At 34.2% G+C, this 24,698-nt stretch overlaps 1 long non-coding RNA gene across 3 annotated transcripts; it reads left to right on the top strand.

Moving 5' to 3' along the window:
- The first annotated feature begins 6,835 nt into the window (after nucleotides 1-6,835).
- On the top strand, nucleotides 6,836-16,361 carry LOC146883630 (uncharacterized). 3 transcript variants are annotated; one of them, XR_014984509.1, is made up of 3 exons: nucleotides 6,836-7,608; nucleotides 7,702-7,809; nucleotides 10,089-16,361. It is a non-coding gene; the product is annotated as an uncharacterized LOC146883630 (long non-coding RNA). The 3 variants fall into 3 exon arrangements; XR_014984508.1 differs by having other exon boundaries at nucleotides 6,848-7,608; nucleotides 16,052-16,361; XR_014984507.1 differs by lacking the exon at nucleotides 10,089-16,361 and adding an exon at nucleotides 9,740-10,078 and having other exon boundaries at nucleotides 6,863-7,608.
- The last annotated feature ends 8,337 nt before the right edge of the window (nucleotides 16,362-24,698 follow it).

Here is a 24,698-nt window from a genome sequence, read left to right as displayed (position 1 = left end):
AATCATTCACTTTTGCATACGTATACACTCATAGACATTCATTCATCATCATATTCTCTGCATATCACCTTCCAATTCCATTTCCAGTTATTGCATTTAGTCAATTCATGCATTAGGAAGCATATTTTGATTAGGTTGTTCATAATTTCATAAAATTGGTTTATTACTATGCATTAGTTGCTTAGGAATTTCATCAAACACCATACATGAATTTTACTTCTCTTAGTCATTTCATCAAACACCTTGCATCCATACATTTCCATACCATTTTCAGTTCATTTTAGCATCTGTTTTAGTAGATTTTATAGAGATTTCCTCCAATTCACCAAGCTTGTTCAAGAATCATTTAAAGTTCAATTGCCTATCCTAAGACTAATCCTTAGTTAATCACTACACTACATAGGCAGTGAGAAAATTAAGTTTTGACTAAATCTTACGCGACTAAAGGTTTATCAAACATTATGAGGTTCTTAACTAGGTTGAACCTTGAGATAAGATATAGGGTTAAGCTTCTACCTTATAGAGATTTGAATGATTTGGTTCAAATGTGTATAAAGGTAGAACAACAGTTATTGAGAAGATCTTCTAAAAGATATCCAACTCCCTCTAGCTACTATGTCAAAGAGATATTAAGATGGAAAACGAAACCCCCCCCTAAGAATCTAGCCAAGGAAAATGACAAAGGCAAGGTTGAATCATTTGCACACGCTCGCACTAGTGATATTAAGTGCTTCAAGTGTTTGGGAAGAAGCCACATAGTTGCTCAGTGCCCTACCAAAAGGAGTATCATCTTAAGGGCACTAATCACTGTAGTAGTCAAGAAGAGTCAACCACTAGTGAGGGTGAGGGTGAGAGCTCTAAAGAGTCAAATGGAGAGGATACATACCCTTGTGAAGGAAATCTTCTCATAATTAGAAGACTCATTAACAACCAACCTAATTTATCACACATCACACAAGGAGATGCAAAATTATGAGTGAACCGATGTAAAAAACTTTTTGCATTGGTTTAACTTTTTGATCTTAATTTGGTCTTTGTTAAAAATCATCAAGAAAATCAACTTAATTAGTCTTTCTTTGTAATTTCTACATGTTTATATAATTTGTTGATAAAAAATTGCTTTTGTTGTTAATTGAAAGTAATTTTGACTAAGAAATTGATCAGATTTGAAAGCTTCTATTAATTAAGTTTTCTGCATATTTAGTATCAATAATTTAATTTGTTGATCCTATTTTCCAATTGGTTGAATTGTGTTAATTTATTCAAATACTCATTATTAGTATTTTTAATCTGCTGACTCTATTTTTAATTAGTTAAAATGTGTGATTAAGAAATGGTAGATTACTAAAAACTTTGTCAATCAGACTCAAACAAAAGATTTTCACAAGTATAAAATTGAATCTAAGTTTTTAAAAGGGCCAATTCAACTCCCCTTCTTGGCTAAACACTTTATTTACTTTTGACAACAATAGGTGGATGACAAAAAGAATTTGGGGATAAAGCTGAAAATTTGAAGGATAAAACTCAAATAAAGAGTTTGGGGATGAAGGACGATGATGATTTCTTTGAAAATACTTTGAATGATCAAATTATGGATGTTAGCTACACTAATTTTAGGGTACTAATGAAATAGTTGAAGATACATATTTTCATATTTCAACCAGTGTAACAAAGTGGAGAAACTTAGTATTGAAAATGAGAAATCGGTCTTTGGCAAAAAATGAGAAGAAAATTGATCTAGTCCAAATTTCAGTAAGAGTTGGTGATAATAAACATGAACTATATCAAAAGCGTTAAAAACACTGCATAAATGTTGGATGGTGAAAAAGGATTAAGTATGAGTAATATTCTCTAGCAAAGTGTAGGTGTCATCTTTTTTAGGATTTCTATTAGGAAATTTGTAGAAAAGGTCTAAGGAAAACTCTAGCTAGGAAAGACAAGGTTCTTAAGTTTGTCCATTGTGACTCACCTATCTTTCCTGGGAGTCTACTTAGTAAACCTTCAACAATATCATACAACTAACAATTTGAGTGGTACCAATATAACCTTCTTCACAAGAAAAAGGAATTACTTGTTACTAGCGTTTGATAAGACAACACTTTGACAATGAACACAATAAGGAGAATCGCCAACTTGATCTAAACTTCAGACATGAAATACAATAAGAGTCTCAAATATAAGAAGAGGTGTACACAACAAAGATTTGCTCAACAATACAACATCCGAGTAAAAGAACGAGTTTAAGCTTAGAGAAGTAAGAGGAGATAAACTTGAAAATCCTCATAATGCCACTTCATCAAAGGTTTTGCAACTTCCAACATCAATCAAAGGCAAGGAAGAAATCAATCTAGATCCTCGGTCAAAAATTAAAGACCCAACCCAAGTTTCAAAAGTTCGCACTATTCAAGAAACATGAAAATGCTATGCAATCATATTTCATAAATTAATGTAAATACTCATAAAATTGTGTAATTTAGTTTAAAATAAATAAGTTGTTTGATTATATATTAAACTTTCTTTTTTATGTAACTTGTTCATATTTAAATAAGTTATTTGGTTACATGTGAAACTTTCTTTTCTATTTAGCTTAATGCATTAATATTATTATTCATTTTTCTAAAATGGAAAACATTTTTAAAATGCCTTCATGCAGGATCGAACTACAGACCTTCAATTTACAAGAATGACGCTCTACCACTAAGCTATAAAGGCTTACTTATTTAAATTAAAGTTTTTATTCCTTAATTATCTCATTAATTTCTTGGATTGGAGGAACTCTTGTACATAATGATATGAAGAACAATAATTTAGATGGGATACATTGTAATAGATTAGGTGAGACAAATGATATTTACAAAGACATCATATTTTTTAAATGAAAGGTATGGGGTGTAAGACCCGAGGAATTTAAATAAATAATTATTTCATAAATACGGGTAAAGGAGCCTTTATGGCAATTAATGCTAGCCTTTATGACGTCAAATACTACTAGTTCAAGTGGTTGAGAGTACTTAGTCATGTTGAGAGGACTTGGGTTAGATTAATTGTGTATTATTTTGGTAACATGTTTGATCCTGAGGAGTGATATTATAATCCTAGATTTATAGGAATTATCATGAAATATGAATTGGTTGAATGATTATGCATTGACTTGATATTAGCATGGTTATGTGTTCGAACCTTTATTTTGTAGTCAACACAACTTCTTATGTTTTAAATAGTATGTTGATTAGGCCAATTTTAAAAAAACACCCTATGAGCTTTTCAAAGGCAAGAGACTTGCTTTAAATCACCTAAAAGTATTTGATTGCAAATGTTTTGTCCTAAACAATGGCAAAGAGTAACTTGCAAATTTGATTCAAAAGCGGATGAAGGAAGTTTTGTTGGTTATGTTACAAATAGCCATGCATATAGGGTTTATAACAAAAGGCTAATGATTGTTGAAGAGTCTGTACATGTTGTATTTGATGAAACTCACCCAATGCTCCAAGATCAAAGGCATAATAAGAATACAGATGATGAAGATGTGCTACTAGGAAAGCAATTTGGTGCAAGAAATAAGTTAGTTGAAAAGGAAATTCAGTCGGCTAAAAAAGTTGCAGATAACAACTTACCCAAGGAGTGGATTAAACCCAAAGGACTATCAAAAGATAACATAATTGGTGATATCAGTCAAGGAGTATCCACTAGATGCAAGCTTGTATTTTTTGAACATGTTGCATTTGTGTCTCAAATTGAACCTAAGAATGTGAATGATGCATGGGTGATAGTAATTGGGTTGTTGCTATGCAAGATGAGCTTAATCAATTCACAAGAAATTATGTGTGGTCTCAAGTTCCTAGAATTAATGAAATGAATGTGATTGGTACTAAATTGGTGTTTAGGAATAAAATGGACTAAGATGGTAACATAGTTAGGAATAAAGCTAGGCTAGTTGTTAAAGGTTATAATCAAGAGGAAGGCATTGATTTTGATGAAACATATGCACCTGTAGCTAGGCTAGAAGTTGTGAGATTATTATTGTCATATGTTTGCATGTGTAACTTCAAACTTTCTCAAATGGATGTGAAAAATGCATTCTTGAATGGTTTCTTAAATGAAGAAGTGTATGTATCACAACCCCCTAGATTTGAAGATAACCTCTATCCTAATCATGTTTTTGTTGACATGCGTAGTCTGGATGGTTTGTTACTTGAGATTTGATGAAGCTTTGTTGAAGTAACTTGAAGTCATTACTTTAGAATCATGCCTACATTGAGTAAGTTATGGAGATTTGGTGTTCCTCGAGTTGATCAAGCCTTATATGCATGCCCTCTATATGGATCAATCATGGGGAAATGATTATAATTCACTTTGTAGACCATGTAGCATTTATTATATGTATAGGGTCTCTATTGTGTCTTTTAATCTGTTGAAATATTTTTCAGCAGGTTAACATGTGTCTTCTAATCTATTTAATGGACTTTAACAAATTAAAAGGTTAGCTACAACAATTTTAAATTGTGACTTATTCAATCAGTTAATTTATTTTTTGATCGATTGATTTCACTTAACTTAAGTTAAGTGAAATCAATCGATTGATTTGAAAATCAACCTGTTAAATTTCGTAACAGTTTGACTATAAGAGTTGTGTTTTTCGAAAGAGAGATAAGAAGACCATTTTTGAGCGCGAAGTCATTATGGAAACCTGGGAATTCTCTTTCTTTTGTGATCATACAAATTGCAACTGGTGAAGATTGATCTTGGATCAATTCTTGTAGCATTTTACTTGGTTTTTGAAGCTTGGAGAAGGTGTTTGTGGTAGGTAGGGTTGTGCTACCATTGAGGTTTGATCTTTCTCAAGCTTTGTGTGTATGCCTAGTGGTTTTTCAAGTTTGCAAGAGGTGTCTTGTTGTGCTGATGTGATTCTTGTGTTATTCTAGAGTCTTTTGTGTGCGTTTTTGCATATTTTAAAAGTTTAAGGGTGTAAACTTTGTAAATCTTTTGAAACAAAGCCAGGCTCTGGTTGCCTTGACCAACTGGATATAGCTAGGTTTGAGTGAACTAGTATAAAAATCTTGTGCATTACTCTTTTCTCTAACCCTTCTCTCTTACATTATCATTTAAAGTTTAAAGAATTATGATCTAAACCATCTTTTTGACATTCTAGAGTGTTTTGGCATCATCTGCAACATTGATCATGTTTGTATAACTCATTGGAACTTGTCTTGACTGATCTTTTACATTGATCTTGCTTTAAATCACGAATCTGCATTTTTTGCAGTATTTTAGTCGACTGTTTTTGTGATTCAATCGATTGATTCAGTACTGCATCAGTTTAAAAAATCAATCGACTAACTGTTTTTGATTGGTTGAAAGTGTACAATCCAGAGGTGTTTGCATCCTTACTTGTTGGTTGGGTTGATTTAATCAAAGATAGTTTTTAGCCTTTAAAGGTTACCAAAAATTTTAACTAGCCAATTCACCCCCCCCCCCCCCTTCTTGGCATTTTTCAACCATTTCAAAACTTACAATTTTCAAATTGAAAAGGCCTTGTATGGTTTGAAACAAGCACCACGATAGTGGTATGAGAGGCTAAACAACTTTCTTTTATCAAAAGGTTGTGCTAGAGGTGTTGTTGATAAAATACTCTTCGTTAGATGCAAGTAATGTGATACTTGTTCAAGTGTATGTTGATGATATAATCTTTGGGTCAAATAATAACTCCATGTGTGAAGAGTTTGTGGTAGCTATGCATGGAGAATTTGAAATGTCTATGATGGGTGAGCTAACCTACTTCCTAGGGCTGCAAGTGAAGCAACTCGAACATGGGACATTTTTAAGCCAGTCAAAATATTGTTTTGACATGATGAAAAGTTCAAAATGGAGGATTGTAAAGACGCTGCCACTCCAATTGCCACAAACTACCTTATGGTTGTAGATGAAGTTGGGCAGCAAGTTGATTCAACCAAATATAGATGATTGATTGGTTCTTTGCTATATCTAATAACTAGTAGGCCATATATTCAATTTTGTGTATGCTTGTGCATATGCTTGGTAATAAGGTGGATTTGAGTTCGAATCTTGGCTAGTGCTATCCTCAAATCAAGTGTCAAGGGTGTTGAGATGGAGATTGTAAGACTTGAGAAAATTAAATGAATAAATATTTAATTACAACAGTTGTGGATTACAGATAGATCTAAAAGAATTAAAATGTCAAGTCCTAGTAAGAATTAGTGGTAGCTCAAGTGGTTAAGAATACTTGGTTATGTTGGAAGGTCTTTATTGATGTTGATAATATTTGAATATGAAAGAGTATACAACTAAAAATTATATGTACTTTAAGCCCTTGATGTTTGTTGTTCTGATGCCCTCTCTTGTGTCAACTTTTTTTAATTCCTATATTACCCCTTTAATATAATTAGTTATTTATTTTTAAAATAATTTAACATTTAACCGTTATTTTACCGTTTCTTTCCACATCACTCAAAGTCATGGCCCTTCTTTCCTTGCAACAACATCATTTAATAATTGTTGATTTTTGAAAGAGGAAGGCTTTTGTTTAGTGAAGTTGCCTTTGTTACTTGACTGCATTGCTTATTGTCTCTCCTTTGACACTTTGTTGTTAGTATTGTTGTCTCTTCTATGACACATACTTTGCTGTTACTATTTTTATCAAATGAAGGATTATCTTCATTGGACAAAAGAAAAAGGGGTATTCTACTGTTCCTTTTGATTTATGATTACAATGAAGCATGGTAGTACTATATTAGTGGATAACCCGTGTGTATGGTTGTCATTTCTACGCCTATAGTTAGGACATTAGCATTGAATGCCCAATTCTCCAGTTTCTCATTTTTTGTGCGCATATCTTACGAATTACTCACTTTTGATGTTTCAGTAATCAATCAATTTGTATTTAATTCTCTATATTGTGTATCAATTTTGCTTGCTATCTTTATCCACTCTTTTAATGTGTTTATTATTATTATTGTTAAATCAGGATGTTCAAACATATGTTAATCTACGATGTTTCGCTTTAATAAAGTATCCACCCCAATGCTTTATGTTTTCCCGTAATCTCATATCTTATCGCTAAAAAAAATATTATTAAGTGGAGATTTATTGTAGGAGGTTATAAAAATCCTCTACAAAATAACATTATTTAAGATGATTATATTAGAATGTTTAATGTTTAAATTAGTGAGGGTTTTTATTTCTTTTTAAGAGGTCTGTAACCTCCGAAAATTATTCTGCACATTTTAAATTTTTTTGAACCTTTCCCTCCAAAGGTTGTACACTGCTCATGCGTTTCCCCAAGTTTACAAACCTTGGTCTAAATTTACACTGCTCACGCTTTCATCTCCTTATCTCCGTTTTCTCGATTCGTTGTATCTTCGTCTCGTCGTCAAACCGGCGTTCATCTCCTCATCTCCGTCCAGCCATCAAATCGGCGTTCTGAAAGTCGTCATTCATCATCTCCGTCGTCTCTATTATCTCCGGCCAGTTCTCGTCGTATCTGTTATCTCTGGCCAGTGCTCGTCGTCTCCGTCATCTCCGGACAGTGCTCGTTGGCCATTGCTCGTCTCCCGGTAGTTGTCGGCCTGTGCTCGTCTACCAATGCTTGAGGTACGAATTGTGTGGGTTGGATTGTGTTGTAGGATTTTTGGGGGTTTTCGTTGCTTGGATTTGATACGGATGTTTTCCTTATTTTGAAACAAGGAGGACAATGTTCGGGTGAGGGTGAAAGAGGTCTCGGAAAAGGACTTTTGTGTTAACGAAGCTGCTTCTGTTGTTCCTCAGTTTCATCACCCGAGAGGGCAAACACAGGTTTGTCTCTTAATTTTGCAACTGCCCTTGCCTTTGGATATGAGAAGTATATCACATTGTTTCATAACATTTTTGTTTTGCCATTTTTGACAATTCTGTGATTGAAGGTAGATGCATCTTCTGTAGTTTGTTCGGCTATATATACATTCTTTATATATAAAGAACCTATGATAAAAAGTGTACCCATCCACAAGTTTAAGAGCATTGGAATTGACACTTTTTGCAGTTACAACTTTTGTCCTTTACACGTTCTCTTTATTTGCTGGTTCTCTTTCTTCTCTGGTTCTCTTCACAGGTTATAACTTTAATGCTGCCACGCTTAGTCTCATATATGTAATTTACAGGTTCCATTTCATGCATTGTAGTTCACGCTTGTTATTTGGAGTCATGTATGTAGTCAATATGGTTTAATTCCCAATGCATCACACAACTGCACTATTTGATTAAACTAAAAGCCCTGCCAAATCTTTTGCCTACTTTGAAGATGAGTTGCACTATTATAGATCTCTAGCTTCATCAGGATTGTTTACATTGCAACCTTATGTGGTTCAAAGTATGCTCTTCTTTGCTTTCCAACCAAATTTATCGTTGTGCTGAAGCTCTCATAAGCATATAAGGGAAGTCAGTTAGTTGCTTGACATCCTATAGGTCAAATGAGTCCAGGGGACATAATACTTCCTGGTTGATTTTTAGCTTTCAGCAAATGAATATCAAATTGTGCCACTGGTGGATTATCTGCTAGAACATTTTTTTTTGCTTTTCATTTTATAATCCAAATTTAGTTCACAAAGTAGGGTGCCTCATGATCATGATATAATTAAATACTAATAAGACATACATATCGTAAAAGAAGTTGTTAATCTTTCTATAAAACATTGTACAGTTTTCATATAATATTTATGTGTAAGCTATTATTGTGTAATATTTTTATTTTTAATGGGAATTAAATAACGCAAGGGGTATAATATGTATTCTGAGTTCTGATTCTTCCTATTCTAAAACAGGAAATAGTTTTTTTTTTTTTTTTTGTTTAATATTATACCTTACCTATATATTGAATAAAGATCCATTGGGAAAAGATAGTAGCGTTGGGTGTGTCACTTGCGAATTCTTGTGCCAATGCTCTCTTTATTGATCCTTGTCTTTAACGTGGTTACTAAGATTGCAACTTGCAGAAGGAAAAGAGTTATATTAATTATATGATTATTATTTAGAGTTATATTAATTGCAGCTTTCATTAAATTGCTTTCTTCGGGATGAATCATTCCCTTTGCTTTCTTTCAAGAAGCAAATACACTCAAATACCTTGTATTATAGACCTTGTCATGTTGTGTCACGTCATATTGCGTTTTATTGTCAATATAAAGTTAGGTTGATAAATTCTGGTGGACCGTTCACTATAGAAGTGAGTTATGTTTTCTCACATTCAAAGGATACGGCTACAACTACAACATATCCAACTTTTGTTTTAGAAATTTCTAACCAAATTTCAAACTATTAGATAACAAAAGATAAATTGCAAAAATTCTTGTCACATACACCTCTGTTTTCCATTCTGGTGTTTAAATTTTGCTTCCTAATTCCTCTCCGGGGTAAGATTTGGCTCCTGACTTATGCTTAGGTTCTTGTTCTCGACCTCCACTGTTTTTTTGGTGGTTTAGGTTCTGTACAGTTTAATTTGTCTAAGCTCCGGGTACGAATCTTAATGCAAATGGAACTATTAATTTAATTACCCCATCTATTTAAGCTTCCATTTTCTTCTGATTGATTACTTAAGTTTCATATTATTAGTACACTCGCTAATTGAGATGGCTATTATGAGAGACTTATTGACTGTTCTTGTGAGTGTATTACCGGAATATATAAATTTATTGATGTTGCGGGTTGAATTTTCTTGATTAAATATCTTGTCTCAATTCTCAATTTCAAGGTACTTCAACTCAAGAAGATCAAAATCATGGGGCTGGTTTCTGATCCTAAACTGCACAGCATACATCCTAAATTGAATTTTTTCTCCTTACTCCAATCCCCAGCAAAAACAGAAAAAAATTGCTTGTCTTAATTTTTTACATATTTCAGAATGTTATGTATTGAAATGTGTTCCTGAGGAACACATGCACATACTTTTATTCCCGTAAATTATAAGTTTTGATTGTTGACCTTGATAGTAGAATTTAGACTATTGTGTGTGTAAGCTTTAAGTTTACATGAATGTACTTAATTATTTCTTTGATATGTTTAGATGTTGGGCTAAAAGGGTATTGTTTGAATTGTTATAGGATGTATGCATTTGATGGAGGTATGGTTAGGGCCGACACGGGGCTTTTGGAGCAATTGATGTATCCTTAAGGAATATTATTTAAAATAAATAACAAAAGATAAATATTGAATATCAAAGGTCGCAATACTATTATTCTCAAACGCGGGAAAAATTCAAATTATGAAAACACCCGCCAAAACTGATAACATAAATAAAAACGTGTTACAAGTTTCAAAATTCTTATTCATAGACCAAAAACATGATAAAATACATATGAAAATCTCCTAGCTCAAATCCCCAAGCTAGCCCTCACTCCATCGCTTGAGCGTCCTCAGCATCACCTATATCAACATCTGCTCCCGTGTAACGAATCACACGATCATCGCCATACACAAACAGAAAGGGTGAGCTGAGAAAAATAAAATAATAGATATAACATAGGCAAGATAAGTCATACACTCATCTTAGTCAATCTACTTAGTTCTTGACCAAGACCTTAACCCCAAGGCTTTATAGCCTTCAAATCACACAATTGGTTAGTCTTGGACTCGGGAATATGATGCTCACATGAACCTGCTCGTTCGTGGTCCTGCCTCTACGAACCTCCTCGCTCGTAGTCCTACTCTACGAACCTCCCCGTTCGTAGTCTTGCTCTACGAACCTTCCTGCTCATAGTCCTGCTCTACGGACCTACCTGCCCGTAATTCAACACATGTGATCGTGGCATCTCTCAAACGTGAGCACGAAACATACGAACCTACCTCGCTCGTATCCCCACGTGAGAGTAACTGGATATGAAACTCCCTGCTCATATCATCACATGTTAACCACCATCCATGAACCTACCCGCTCATGGTACAGCATCACCCGATCCAAGCATAGCATCATTGTCAATTAAAAGTAACACACACAAGTCATAACATGCAGCACAATTGCCTGGTGCAGCACCCAGCACCGCTAGGCGACACAGGCTCAGATCGCCTGGCGGTACCTTCCTCCTGCCAGGCGCCAGCGTCTCCAGACTCACTATTTCACAGGCGTCGCCTGGGGGAGCGTACCTTGCTGCCAGGCGCCACGCGGTGCAGGGACCTCTCCTGTAGTTCCTATCGCCTGGCGCACTTACCCGAGCCGACAAGCGCCATGACAGTAGTGAAACCCTTGATGTTATATGCACTCAATACTATCCGGCTTAGACCCCAACGTGCTCTAGATCATTGTAGCACCCTCACTTAATGGACCTCAAGCCTAATCATCACATCACACAAATCTCTTTCTTACCACACATACTCACATTTCTACCCTTTCAAACTAGATAATTTACCCACCATCAAGAAGAACAATATAACTTATCAAGTTATAGCAGAACCCACTCTCGTATTATCCCCGCATCAATTTCCACTGAATAACAGTTCCACATAGTCCAGATACCTCTAAATATGTAACTCTTATTTCTATTGCAACTTTAACATAATCTCAATTCAAATCCTTTCCAATGGAGTCTACGTCTAAGCTTCCACTTAACAAGACCCTTACTTAGCCATCATTGCATCTACATTATACCTCATCGGTGATAAGCTATTTATATACGTCCATCATCCATCCATCATCCACACTTCATCTAAAATCATACCATAACACACATGTACCTCTGTCTTCCCCGTTTAAATCACCAATTGCACCATTCCCTTTAATTTACCAAAACCCTCTTCCTCCCTTCCACGAAACCCACTGCAACACAAACCCAAATGGGGTCTGTCCGCGCTATCGCCTGGCGGCTAGCGAGGAGCCGCCAGGCGGCATACCAGAACCTGGCCAAACTGCCCTCGTTTCTGCATTCTTCGAGACTTCAATTCTACTCTTCTTCTTTCCAGTCACTCATCACACAGTCATATTAGATAATTAACATAATTTTGTGATACCAACCCACACCAGAAGATGATATCGACTTAGGAAAACATTACCAATGTCAAATTTCAAGAATTTAAAACCCTACCATCACGTAATTGAACCCTTACAGGTTAAAACCCCAACCCGAAACATAATCATCTCAAGTGAAGCAATCATGCACAATTAACATTCCTATAGAATAATTTTCCTAATGGAATCCCCAATACACGAAGAAATTCAAGAAAAACACGTAAAACAACAACAAACATAAGGACCACCTGGCGGAATGCCACCCACCGCCAAGCAATTCAACCACAAACACCCAGAACTAGGCCAACACTGATGTGTCGCCTAGCGGCACATGCATGTGCTGCCAGGCGGTTTTTGGGCAGATTCCTAAAAATTCACAAAAACAGTACAATTCAACATGGAAACTCATGCAATCCAATTCATATTGGCACAGTACAATATGCATGGATCAAAAACATCAAAAAAAACTCCCCTTACCTGGAATTCCTTGCTAAAACGCGAATTCTTGATGTGCCTCTAATCCAAAAGCCTTCTCTTGCACTTCCAACACGTTTTTCAGTTTCTCCACTCCTTACAACCAGTATTACCGTTCTAAAAACTCAGTATCCAACCCTTACACGCAATTGCAGTACCTTTTGCCTCTCCAATTAGCCTTCTCTCTCACTTACTACCCAATTAAGTGTGCTTAATGCTAAAAACGAAAATACTTTAAGCATAATGTTAATAACTACTCATGAACCTTTATTGAATGGTTTCTAGCCTATTAGGCTGTCTCCCTATGCAGCTAAGGTTTCTACGTCTCTTCAATACCATGCAACAAAGAATTTGCCAAAAAGAAAAATTAGTTTTGTTCTTAGTAAGGGTTGAACCCACAACCAATCAATTAACAAATGAAGTGCATAACCAATTCAACCAATTCACAATTGTGATAATTCCTCAATTTCTAAGGTTATGTTATCACGTCTCACATCCACAATATATAGCATAAAATTTTATAAATTAAATAACATGCAATTGGCATACATAGGACTCGAACCCAAGTCCTCTCACACAATCAAAGTACTCTCAGCCAATTGAGCTAATATTTTTCTACATCATAGCAATCCGCATTAAATACTTTAAATGCTTCTATTACCCGCAATTATTAAATAATTATTAAATTAACTATTTAATTTTCTCGGGTCTTACAATGTCCAAGACCTTCAAAGAGATCTCAAATTAGTTTCGGATTGTAGAATATGAACTTTTTTTTTATAGTGTTTGTAATGTTTATGTTTTGACTTGATCGGGCCTTTAGTCGAATTGGGCTTTTTGGTGTTTTGGCCCATAGTATATATGCCCTTGTGAGACACATTTGTATTCAGATTTGAGTTATATGAAAATTTGAGTTTTCTCTCAAGTCTCGAGGTTCTCCTTAGAACCACCGATCCTTATCTTTGAATCTCCGATTCAAAGTGGTGGATCTTTCTCACTTATCTTGGAATCTTCTCCAAGTGGCGTGATTTCTCCTGTTCCGCAAAACCCCCAATCGACGTCCTCCATTTTCTCCTATTTTCGTTCTAGGGTTTATACCTATTTTCATTCGAGACGAATTTCACCTCCAAATCTGAGACGATTCCTTCATTATATGGTAATCAGAGCTCGGGTTGGTGTCTCTCCAAGGTTTGTTTCGGATTTGTGTTTTTCCTTCCGAAGTGCGTCTTTGCGTTTTCCTTTCGAAGCAATTTGTGGTGTGTCTCGCTTGATGTTCGTAGTTCTTTGTCTCGTAAGTCCTTGCACCCAATTTTGAATGCGTCATCAAGATTCACGTGTTTTCAGCTCCTCCAACCAATATCTTCTTTGTTGACGACTTTGTGTATATTTGCCACAATCTATTTTTCTTGGTGAACTTCGGTGCCAACCATTAAAGTTTGTGGTCCAGCTGAACGTTCTGTGCAGCAGCCAATTCATTAACTTAAAACATTTCTAAACGGTGCAAGTGGCAGCCTTGTCGTTATTTAATTGGTGTTGTCTTGGGAGATATTAAAGGTGGTTTGATGATTGTTTTGGGCATGAAACTTTCTTGTTTGGACAACAGGTGTGGGCGTGAATTGAGGTGATTTTTTGTGCTTTTTTGGGTGTTGTTTGGTGCAAAATTGTGGTGCTTTAGTCATGTCTTTTGTTGATTTTTTGATGTGCTTTTGCATTTAGCTTTGCCTATTCTTACCACCTAGAGTCATTATTTGTTCACCTTTGCTTTGCTTGAGTCTTTTGTCTATCATTTTCCTTTGAGTTTGATCTTTCCTTGGATTCTCGTGTTGTGGAACAGTGTACCTTGAGCTAAATCGTTGGAAGTATTGCTTGTGGGAGTTTGAATTAATCGTCACAGATTAACTTGGGTATTTTGTTTCATATTTCCAATGGTAATTCTAAATACATTATTTAGATTACTCTTGTTTTTAAAGTGCTTTTCTTGTTGTCACAGTCTTAGTTTTGTCACCTATTTACTCCCTTTGGTTTCACCCTTTTTTTTTACTTTGGTGATTTTTAGTTTGTCTTCAAATTTCCTTGGTTTTGTTATAGAGTGTTCCTTTCTTTGGTCTCTTGAGTTGAGCTTAGATATGTTACATCTTTCACTTTGATGTTGAATTCTTGATGGGTTGATTAGAGGTTCTTTGAAGAATTGAACAAGAACTTGAGAGTGGGTGAATACACTTTGAGAGTGAAATACGAGTGGGATTGAGTGTAAACACGTAAGGAGTGGTGAGACTCATTTGATAATTTAATCCACATTACTTGTGCTAACCATTTACTGTGTTTTTTGTTAGTTCTTGTTTCTTCTCTCTCATTGTAGAAATTAGCAATTTTGAGCACTCCACAATGTTCCATACACGTTCGACCTTGATAGAGGATCTCAACTTCATTGTGTCCAAAATTATCAAGTTGAATATATAGCAAACTTGGGGAACTTAGAAAGGAGCACAAACATGATAGAGGATCATTGCCAAGTGACAAAACAAGTGCTATTAGGTACACCAAGTGTGAAGGATATGGACACGAAAATTATCAATGTCCTAATTGGAACGCAAAGTACATGACTCTTCAGGAACTCCAGAATTACATTGTATACTTGAAAGAGGTGAAGAGGAGTGTTAGGCAAAAGCTCGAAGTCAGATGCGAGCAACAAGCAAAAAGGGAGCATGAAAAGGTGGAAAGAACACTAAAGGAAATGTGGGAAAAGGCAAGACAAGAGAGAGAGTTAAAAAGAGAGAAAAGAGCTAGAGATGAGAGAAAGAGAACAACAAAAGGAAGAGCTCAAAGAAAGAGTTAGAGAAAGAGAGGTGAGAGTACAAATGAGACTACAACGATTTGAGATGTTGGAAAAAGCAAGATAAGTGGACAATTTGGAGAGGGAACAAAGGAAGAAAGCGCTAATAGAAATAAAAGAAAACGGGCTAAGAGAGAAAAAGAAGAAAGAGTAATAAGAGAAGGAAGAAGAAGAACGAAGAGAGAAGCAAGAGAAAAAGTCTTTCTTAACACCTCTTACATATATGGTTGAGACGAAATCCTTAAAGGGGGATTGTAATATTTTGAATTGTTGTTCCCATTCACATCATGATTTTTCATTTTCATTGGGAACACTTACTCACCCATCTCTTTTTGTCTTAATGCCTAGGGAAGACTTATACATTAAGGAGTAATGGCATAAGTAATGGGGTGAGCAAAAGATGATAGAAAAGGCAAAAACAACGTGGGGAAAACATGAACCTGACTCTCATCATATGCTTGTGTGTTTGTTCTATCATGAAAATCCTAAGGGATTTCAGAGACACTCTTTTTCTGTTCTGTTTAATATGGTGTTTTTCCTTTTTGTTTCACTGTGAATAATATAGTTATGTTGAAACTTTTTTATGTGTTATGCAGGTTTGTCTTTGACCTTCGAGAACAATCTCCAAGCACCTTGATAATAAGAGAATGACATTTTCCAAGAGTCTAATCTCATTTTTAGATAACATTTTATTTCTATCTTTAGAGTATTCTGGTTTTTTGTGCATTCAGCACTTATGTTTGTGTGTTTGTTTGTAGGTAATAAAGCGCTAAAATTCGAGGTCGAATTTTCTCCAACCCGGAGGCAATGATGGAGGCATGGTTAGGGCCGACACAGGCCTTTCAGAGTAGTTGTTAGAATCATGCCCAAGACCTTCAAAGAGATCTTAGATTAGCTTCGGATTGTAGAATAGCAACTTTTTTATTGCTTTTGTAATGTTTATGTTCTGACTTGATTAGACCTTTAGTCGTGTTGGGCTTTTTGGTGTTTTGGCCATAGTATATAAGCCCTTGTGAGACACATTGGTATTCAGATTTGAATTATATGAAAAATTGAGTTTTCTCTCAAGTCTCGAGGTTCTCCTTATCTTTGAATCTCTGATTCAAAGTGACGGATCTTCCTCACTTATCTTGGAATCTCCTTCGAGTGGTGTAGTTTTCCTGTTCTGCAAATTCCCCAATCAACATCCTCTATTTTCTCCCATTTTCGTTCTAGGGTTTATACATGTTCCCTCCTGGATGGAGAAGATCTCCAATAAATTGAGGTATTCAATAAGCCAAGGAATCGGGCTAAAATTCAAGATAAAAAACACGTCTCTACGGAGCCAAGGTCATTACAAGAATCTAAAAAGATGTCTCCACAAAGCCGAGGTCATTGCATGAATCTAGAAAGATGTCTCCACAAAGTAAGGTCATTTCAAGAATCCAGAAAGATTTCTCCACAAAGCCGAGTTCATTGTAGAAATCCAGAAAGATGTCTTCATATAGCCAAGGTCATTGCAAGAAGCCAAAAGATTGTCTTCCTAGGACCAACACCATTGCAGATAGTTGGTTGATGGTTCAAGATTTACGAGGTTGTCATCCTAAGACCGACCTCTCTTAAGAAGCTAGGATTGAGGAGATGGTGCACGTGAAGATAGAATCTTAGATTATATAAAGTGATTATTTTGGTTAAGAAAATATTTAAAAGAAGATACATTAGTTATTATTTAGGGAAATATTCTAGTTGTTATTTAGGGGAATATTTTAAATTATCTCTACTGCTATTATTATGCATTAACCAATTATGTATATCTACAATATTTGTAACCGATTTACCTTCTATAAATAAGAATGTTACTCCCATGGTCAATGGACAAATTTATTTTGGCCTAAGTGAGTCATTAGCTAAGTTTAAAATACTTCTTTATTTTTGTCTTCGGTTAAAGGTTATTTTACACCTTTTTTGACCGGAACATTAGTGCCCACCATGGGGTTCGATAAAACTCGATCCTAACTCCACTTACCATAAGAAATTTACCACCATGAGGAATAGAAAAAACAACTCCAACCACCAAGAGGAGAATGAGAACGACAACACTCCCAACAATGCAGCAGATTCTGCCTCCGCAATACTCATAAGAGACTTTTGACATATGCAAGTCATGAGAAGATGATTGATCTATCCTCAGTCTCCATTTACAGATCAACATTTTATCATTGCGATCGAAACTTACACTCTTTCTCGATACAGGTAAAAAACAAAAAAAAAAAACCAAAGTTCCAGGTATGTTTTTACTTTTTTTTTTTACATAAAAAGAAGTTAGTAATAAAATTGGGAAAAAATTACAAACCAAAAAATCTAAATTTCCTTATCACATAGTCATAAACCATTATACTCTTCTTGTATTATCTAAAGTTCACAAGCATAAATTTAACAGTTTTACAAATTGGATTAAATGATTTCTTTAGGGCACTAAAAATAAAAATATTAAATTTGGTAATTTATAAAATATATGTTTAGCATCAATATTGGGCCATGTTGCTCGATGATTTATGTAGGTAACTAGGATTGTAAGTGTAGCCAAAATGGAGAAGATTAGTTCCTTGTTGAAGACTGTGTAATTAAGTTAAGGTGTTAAAAGATTTTATTTGATTATGTAGAACTAAGAGTTTTTTCCTCAGTCGACACTTTTATTATAATTAATGATAAATGCATTGCATGAACTGAGAACTCGTTTCTCAGCCGACCCTCTTATTATAATTAATGATAAATGTATTCCATGAACTGAGAGCTCGTTTCTCAACTAACACTCTTATTATAATTGATGATAAGTGCATTACAAGAACTAAGAGCTTCTCTTTTTGCCGACCTGCTCAATAAGATTGTGTTAAATAATCTGATATTGAGAACTCATCTTTTTGCCGACCTCTTCAGCATGACTGATTTTACATAGAATCGGATACTGAGAGCTCATCTTTTAGCCAACCTGCTTAGAACGGTTGAGTTAGGCAATATGATACTAAGAGCTCCTCTTTTTGCCAACCTGCTCAGTACGATTGAGTTAAACAATCTAATACTGAGAGCTCGTCTTGCAACCGACCTACTCAACTTAATTAATTTTAGAAATTGTAATACTAAGAGCTCACCAAACAATAGATCACCAAACAGATGACCTATTTAGCAAAAGTTTGTGTAATGCTGAGAGCTTACTGAACCGGTGACCGATTCAAGTTTAGGTAAGGTAATGATGAAGTATGGGAAACTACAGATGATCGTTACTAAAATAGCAACTTTCTCGCTCCTATTGTATAGTGATAGAAGGTCAAAAGTTGGAGAACTATGTTCCCTCTCGGATGGAGTAGATCTCTAATAAATCGAGGTATTTAATAAGCCAAGGAATCGAGCAAAAATTCAAGTCAGGAAATACGTCTCCGCGGAGTCGAGGTCATTACAAGAATCTAGAAAGATGTCTCCACAGAACCGAGGTCATTGCAAGAATCTAGAAAGATGTCTCCACAGAACCGAGGTCATTGCAAGAATCCAGAAAGATGTCTCCATATAGCTAAGGTCATTGCGAGAAGCCAAAAGGATGTCTTCCTAGGACCGACGCCATTGAGGGTAGTTGGTTGATGGTTCAAGATTTACGAGGTTGTCATCCTATGACCGACCTCTCTTAAGAAGCTAGGATTGAGGAGATGGTGCACGTGAAGATAGAATCTTAGATTATATAAATTTATATAAATTTTGGCTTTAATATTTATTGTTCTGGGTTTAAATAGATAACATACCCAAATGGAAAATATTAGTTCTAACAAATCAACTTCAGAACAACAAGGACAAAGATGGAGAATAAATGCTGCAAATAAAAGACATAGAATGACCCCACAACAAAGGCTTATTGAACAATCTAAAAGAAAGAAAAATAATCCAGAAAACACAGTCAATATTGTCCAAATGCCAAACAGAGCTCCCTAATTGAGAATGACGTCTATTCGACAGTTGGCTCAGTTAGTAATTAATGCAGGTAACATCATATTTTTTTCCCATGTGTTTATATATATATATATATATATATATATATATATATATATATATATATATATATATATATATTCGACAGTTGGCTCAGTTAGTAATTAATGTAGGTAACATCATATTTTTTCCCATGTGTTTATATATATATATATATATATATATATATATATATATATTATCCTCAAAATTTTCCAACCAATATAATGGTTAATGATTTCACATGACAAGTTGTAGTCAACCAATATATGAAGCAGGGTCATGTACTTCACTTGTCAATCACATAGATTGTGGTTAATACACTTTTCCTCCTAAACTTAGGGTATTACAATAATTTACTTATACTTATACTTTTTCTTCTTTTATACGTATAGAGTTGAAACAAAATGACGCAGGTAAACATGTTTAAAATAATGAGAAGTAATGTGTGGCCAATATTTAGATGTGTAATAAATAAGGAACAATAATAACAAACAACTAAATCAAGTGATAATCTTTTCATCAAGTTCTTTGTTTAGGTTTGAACCCACTTCATCATTATTGTATGTGATTGGCTGAGAAAGTCCTTCTGAGTATGCTTACATTCTTTTTAGTTCTTTCTTGTAAAGTATATATTTGATTTAAATAAAAATTAACTTATTTTTTAAACATTAGGTTATAGTTTTGCACCACAAAGGTTCGAAAAATGTAATGATAATGAAATAGCACCAAGTAGTACACACATTACTGACACTAAACATGGTTAGTCAACTTTATTCATTAATATTTAATCCATGTTATTTACTTACCATTTTAAGAAATATTGTTCATTTTTTATTTATTACGGTGGGATGACTAATTAGGATTTTAAGATTACTTATTAAGGTGTTGAATAATAAAACACCTTTAAGTTGCGGTTAATTTCCGTATTTAGTTCCTTTTTTTCTTTTTTCATTGTGTGTCAACATATGAATATATTTTTTTATTATCTATCTTGGTTTTTAATTTGCTCTTTATTTATTACGATGATATTGGTTATTTTCATTTATCACATGTGGTTGTGTAGGTGCATTAAAGATATGCACTTCTTTTATTTGGTTTGTGTCAATTTTTAAGAATGGAAGATTTAGGTGTGGCATTACACTTTTTTTTTGAGATTATGTATTTTATTTTATTACTTTTATAATTTGTTGAAGTTCCACTGTTTACAAGGTGTAATGGGAAAATTTGTCGTGTTGTTCACGTTTATAATACAAATTATAGATTATTTTCTTTTTTCAAAAAATGTTGAGTAGTGCCATAAAGGATGCCTGATGAGCAATAAAACAATAGTAAAAATTAATTTCTGAAGTGAGAAACATGTTATACTAGAAATGAAAAGCAAAATTCATTTAATACTTCATAGGTTATGGTTTTTTTGTACAAAGATTACAAGGATATAATGATAATGAAGCAGGACCAAGTAATACACACGTTAGATTCAACATGGTTAGTCAACTTTTTCCATCACTATTTAATACATATTATTTACTTACAATATTATTAAATAATCTTATTTATTTATTTAACATGATAGTTGTTAATTCTATGTCTCAAATATTGCACAGTAAAATTCTAATACAAGACAAAATAATACTCATTTAGGTACCATTGAACCCAGTTAGTATCTTTTTCCTACCATAATTAATACACGTTGTGCTTTAATAATGAAATTTTACTACTTGTTTTTATTTATAATACTACATTATTTATTCTTATTTCACTTTATCTCCTTATTATTAGATATGATACATAGATTCCCATGAACGCATATTAGTGCTAGAAATTTTTCAAATACGGTTCCAATGCTCAAATTTCAATTGCTTATACCAACTACATGTCCACATTGTCATACACGGTTATTTTACTATGAATCACGTGATATGTGTTGCTTTGGTGCCAAAGTGTTACTTCTACGTGTTCCTCCTCCACATGAGTTGTTTAAAATATTTTTAGACCAATCATCTGAAAGTTGACATTTTAGAAGTTACAATCATGTCTTTTCATTCACTTCTCTTGTTGTTCACATGGATGAAAATATAGTAGCAAATGGTCATGGAATATATAGTTTTCGTGCTTAAGGTGCAATTTATCACATGATAGGAGGAATTTATCCAAATAATGGGTCTAGATCCCGTTTTTTATAGTTGTACATTTATGACACTGAACATGAATTACAAAATAGGATGTTGGAAAACTCTCAACTTCATCAAACTATTGTCCATAAATTCCATCATATACTACATCAGTGCAATCCTTTTGTGCATGTATTTCGACAACTTGCTCAAAAACCAAATATTTAGATATGTTCTTTACTCATTAAAGAGTGTCATGTGAATCAACCCCAATATAATGTTTCAACTGCATCTCAAGTGGCAACTATTATTGTTACTGCAAACACAAAATTAAAGGCACGTGGCCGAGATATTAAAGTTGTAGGTCATGTTCAAAGAGACCGTAGGATATTATGACCCTTTATAATATCTTTTATTATTTCCTTTTGGAACATATGGTTGGGACATCAACACAAAAAATCAGAATAACCAAAGTATCTAATGCCGAGAATATTATAGTTTCATGCTTTAGGTAACTTCATAATTACCTATGTTTCATCAATTAACTTATGAATGATGATAACAACTCCAAAACCATGCTCACACAATTTTTTGCCCTCAATGTAAAAGACCCACAATCTAGAACATTTTTGTATAGAGAAATTTCAGGGCATTATTGTTGGAATAACAGACAAAAGGAATGGTACCCAAGAAGGTCAAACAAGAAAGTTATTGGTCGAATTTATATTGTATCTCCATCTGAATGAGATAAGTTATTCTTGGATATTTTGCTTTCTCGCATAAGAGGACCAACCAATTGGGAATATCTATTATCACCAAATGAAACATATTGTCCCACATTTAAAAAGGCAGTTAAGAAATGGGGATTTTTAGAAAGTGCCAATAGTATTCATGAATGCTTAGTTGAAGCATCAACTTTACAAATGCCATATCCTTTACGAAGACTATTTGTGACCATATTACTTTTTTGTGAACCAGCTGATGTTGGAAGCCTTTGGAATCAGTTTCATACATTTATGCTTGAAGATTACACTTCAACCAACACTTTTGTCGGTGTGAACTTTATTCCTATGTTATTGAGGGATTTAAATGACCTTTTAATTCAGCATGGTAAAACAATCAAGGATTTTGATTTCCCAACTTTAGCTTTTGATGCATTGGAAACTACTTCAGTACTAAGAATTATACAAGAAGAATTATCAATACAGATACCTAATGAAGATGTTGACAATGTACACAAATTTAATCATGACCAATGCATTACTTTTAATACCATTTTAGATGTAATCAACCATAATCAAAGTTAGGTATTTTTTTGTGGATGGACCAGGAGGAACCGGTAAAACAATCCTTTATCGTACATTAATTGCACATTGTAGGAATAAAGGTGAGATTATTTTAGCTACAACCTCCTCTGGTATAGCAGCAACATTATTACCAGGTGGTAGAATTGCACATTCTCGATTTAAGATACCTATCAATGTAGAGGTCAATTCCTTTTGTTCTATAAGTAAACAATCAGATCTTGCAAAGCTAATAAAAAAAAGCAGAGGCAATTATTTGGGATGAACCACCCATGATTAACAAATATTTTTTGGAGGCACTAGACAGGTCATTAAAGGACATTCTAGATTCTGATGCTCCATTAGGGGGTAAAGTGATTATATTAGGAGGTGATTTTCGTTAGGTACTACTAGTTGTTCAAAAAGGTACAAAAGCACAAATGATTTATGCTTGTATTATTAACTCTCATTCATGGAGTAACACAAATATATTACATTTACAATAAAACATGAGATCATTACAAGATCACAGTTTTGCAGAATATCTCATGCACATCAGAAATGGTATTGAACTAACACATATTGATGACATGGTAAAAATACTCTAAGAACTAACAATATTAAGGGGGAAGAGAAACCTCAATACAACACCTCATACAAAAATCATTTCCTTGGTTACAATTTCATACATGGGATGCATCTTATATGGTTGTACGAGCCATACTCACTCCAAAAAATAAAGATGTAGAAAAACATAAAGACACAATTATCGATCTATTTCCAAGAGAAGAACATAATTTGTTGTCATTTGATGAGGTTGGAGAAGACAAGTATCATTCAGACTGCAACTGTTGAAGATTGATCTTGGATCAATTCTTGGAGCTTTTGGCTTGTATTTGAAGCTTGGAGAAGGTGGTTTGTGGTAGGCAGGGTTATGCTACCACTAAGGCTTGTTCTTTCTCAAGCTTTGTGTGTGTCTAGTGGTTTTCCAGGTCTGCAAGAGGGTTCTTGCTGTGTTGTTGTCATTCTTGTGTGATTCAAGAGTCTTTAATGTGTGTTTTGCTTATTTTGAAAGTGTAAGAGTGTAAAGTTTGTAAATCTTTTGAAATAGTGCAAATTCAGACTCAAGTTGCCTTGACAAATTGGATGTAGCTCAAGTTTGAGTGAACCAATATAAAAATCTTATGATCCAATCTTTTCTCTAACCCTTCTCTCTTGCATTATCTTTTAAGTCTTAAAGAACTTGAATTTAAATATCTTTTTTCATATTCTTGAGTGTTTTGATGGCATCTGCAGCATAGAGCATATTTGCATAATCAATTAGAACCTGTCTTGATTGTTCTTGTGCATTATTTATGCTCCAAATCTCAAATCTGCATTTCTGCATTTTTCCCAGTATTTCAGTCGACTATTTTTCTGTTTCAATCGGTTGATTATACTAGTACAGAATCTGTTTAGTAAAATCAATCGATTAACTCTATTTTTGATCGATTGAAAGTATATGGTCCAGTTTTTTTTTTGCATCCTAACTTGGTGATCGAATTAATTCAATTAAAGGTGGTTTTTAGGTTTTAAAGAAAGCCTACATTTTTAACTAGCCAATTAGACCCCCCCTTCTTGGCATTTTAACCATTTCAAAATTAACAATTGGTATTAGAGCTAGGTACTTGAAATTTGCTCAAGTAAGGTCCTAAATCTGTTTTTGAACTACTTGAAATGGCTGAAAACAAGTTATCCTTTGCTGAAGGTGCCTCAATTCATAGACCCCCTATGTTTAGTGGCATTAATTACCAATTTTGGAAAATTAGGATGAAAATCTTTAATGAATCAATAGATCAAGGGATATGAGATGCAATCATAAATGGACCATATACTCCTAAGCATATTGTTGCAAATGTGCAGGTTGATAAGCCTTGGACTCAATGGACTGAGGAAGAAAGGAGGAGAGCCCAATATGATTTCAATGCTAAGAATATCCTCACATCATCTCTCAACATGGATGAGTTTTTTCGTAT

This window comes from Vigna unguiculata, chromosome 9 (genome assembly GCF_037176805.1).
Source record: "Vigna unguiculata cultivar grain cowpea cultivar isolate G323 ecotype 2 chromosome 9, ASM3717680v1, whole genome shotgun sequence".
Lineage (NCBI taxonomy): Eukaryota > Viridiplantae > Streptophyta > Magnoliopsida > Fabales > Fabaceae > Vigna > Vigna unguiculata.
Note: the sequence above shows the minus strand (reverse complement) of the source record. Positions and strands in the feature narration are given on the sequence as shown.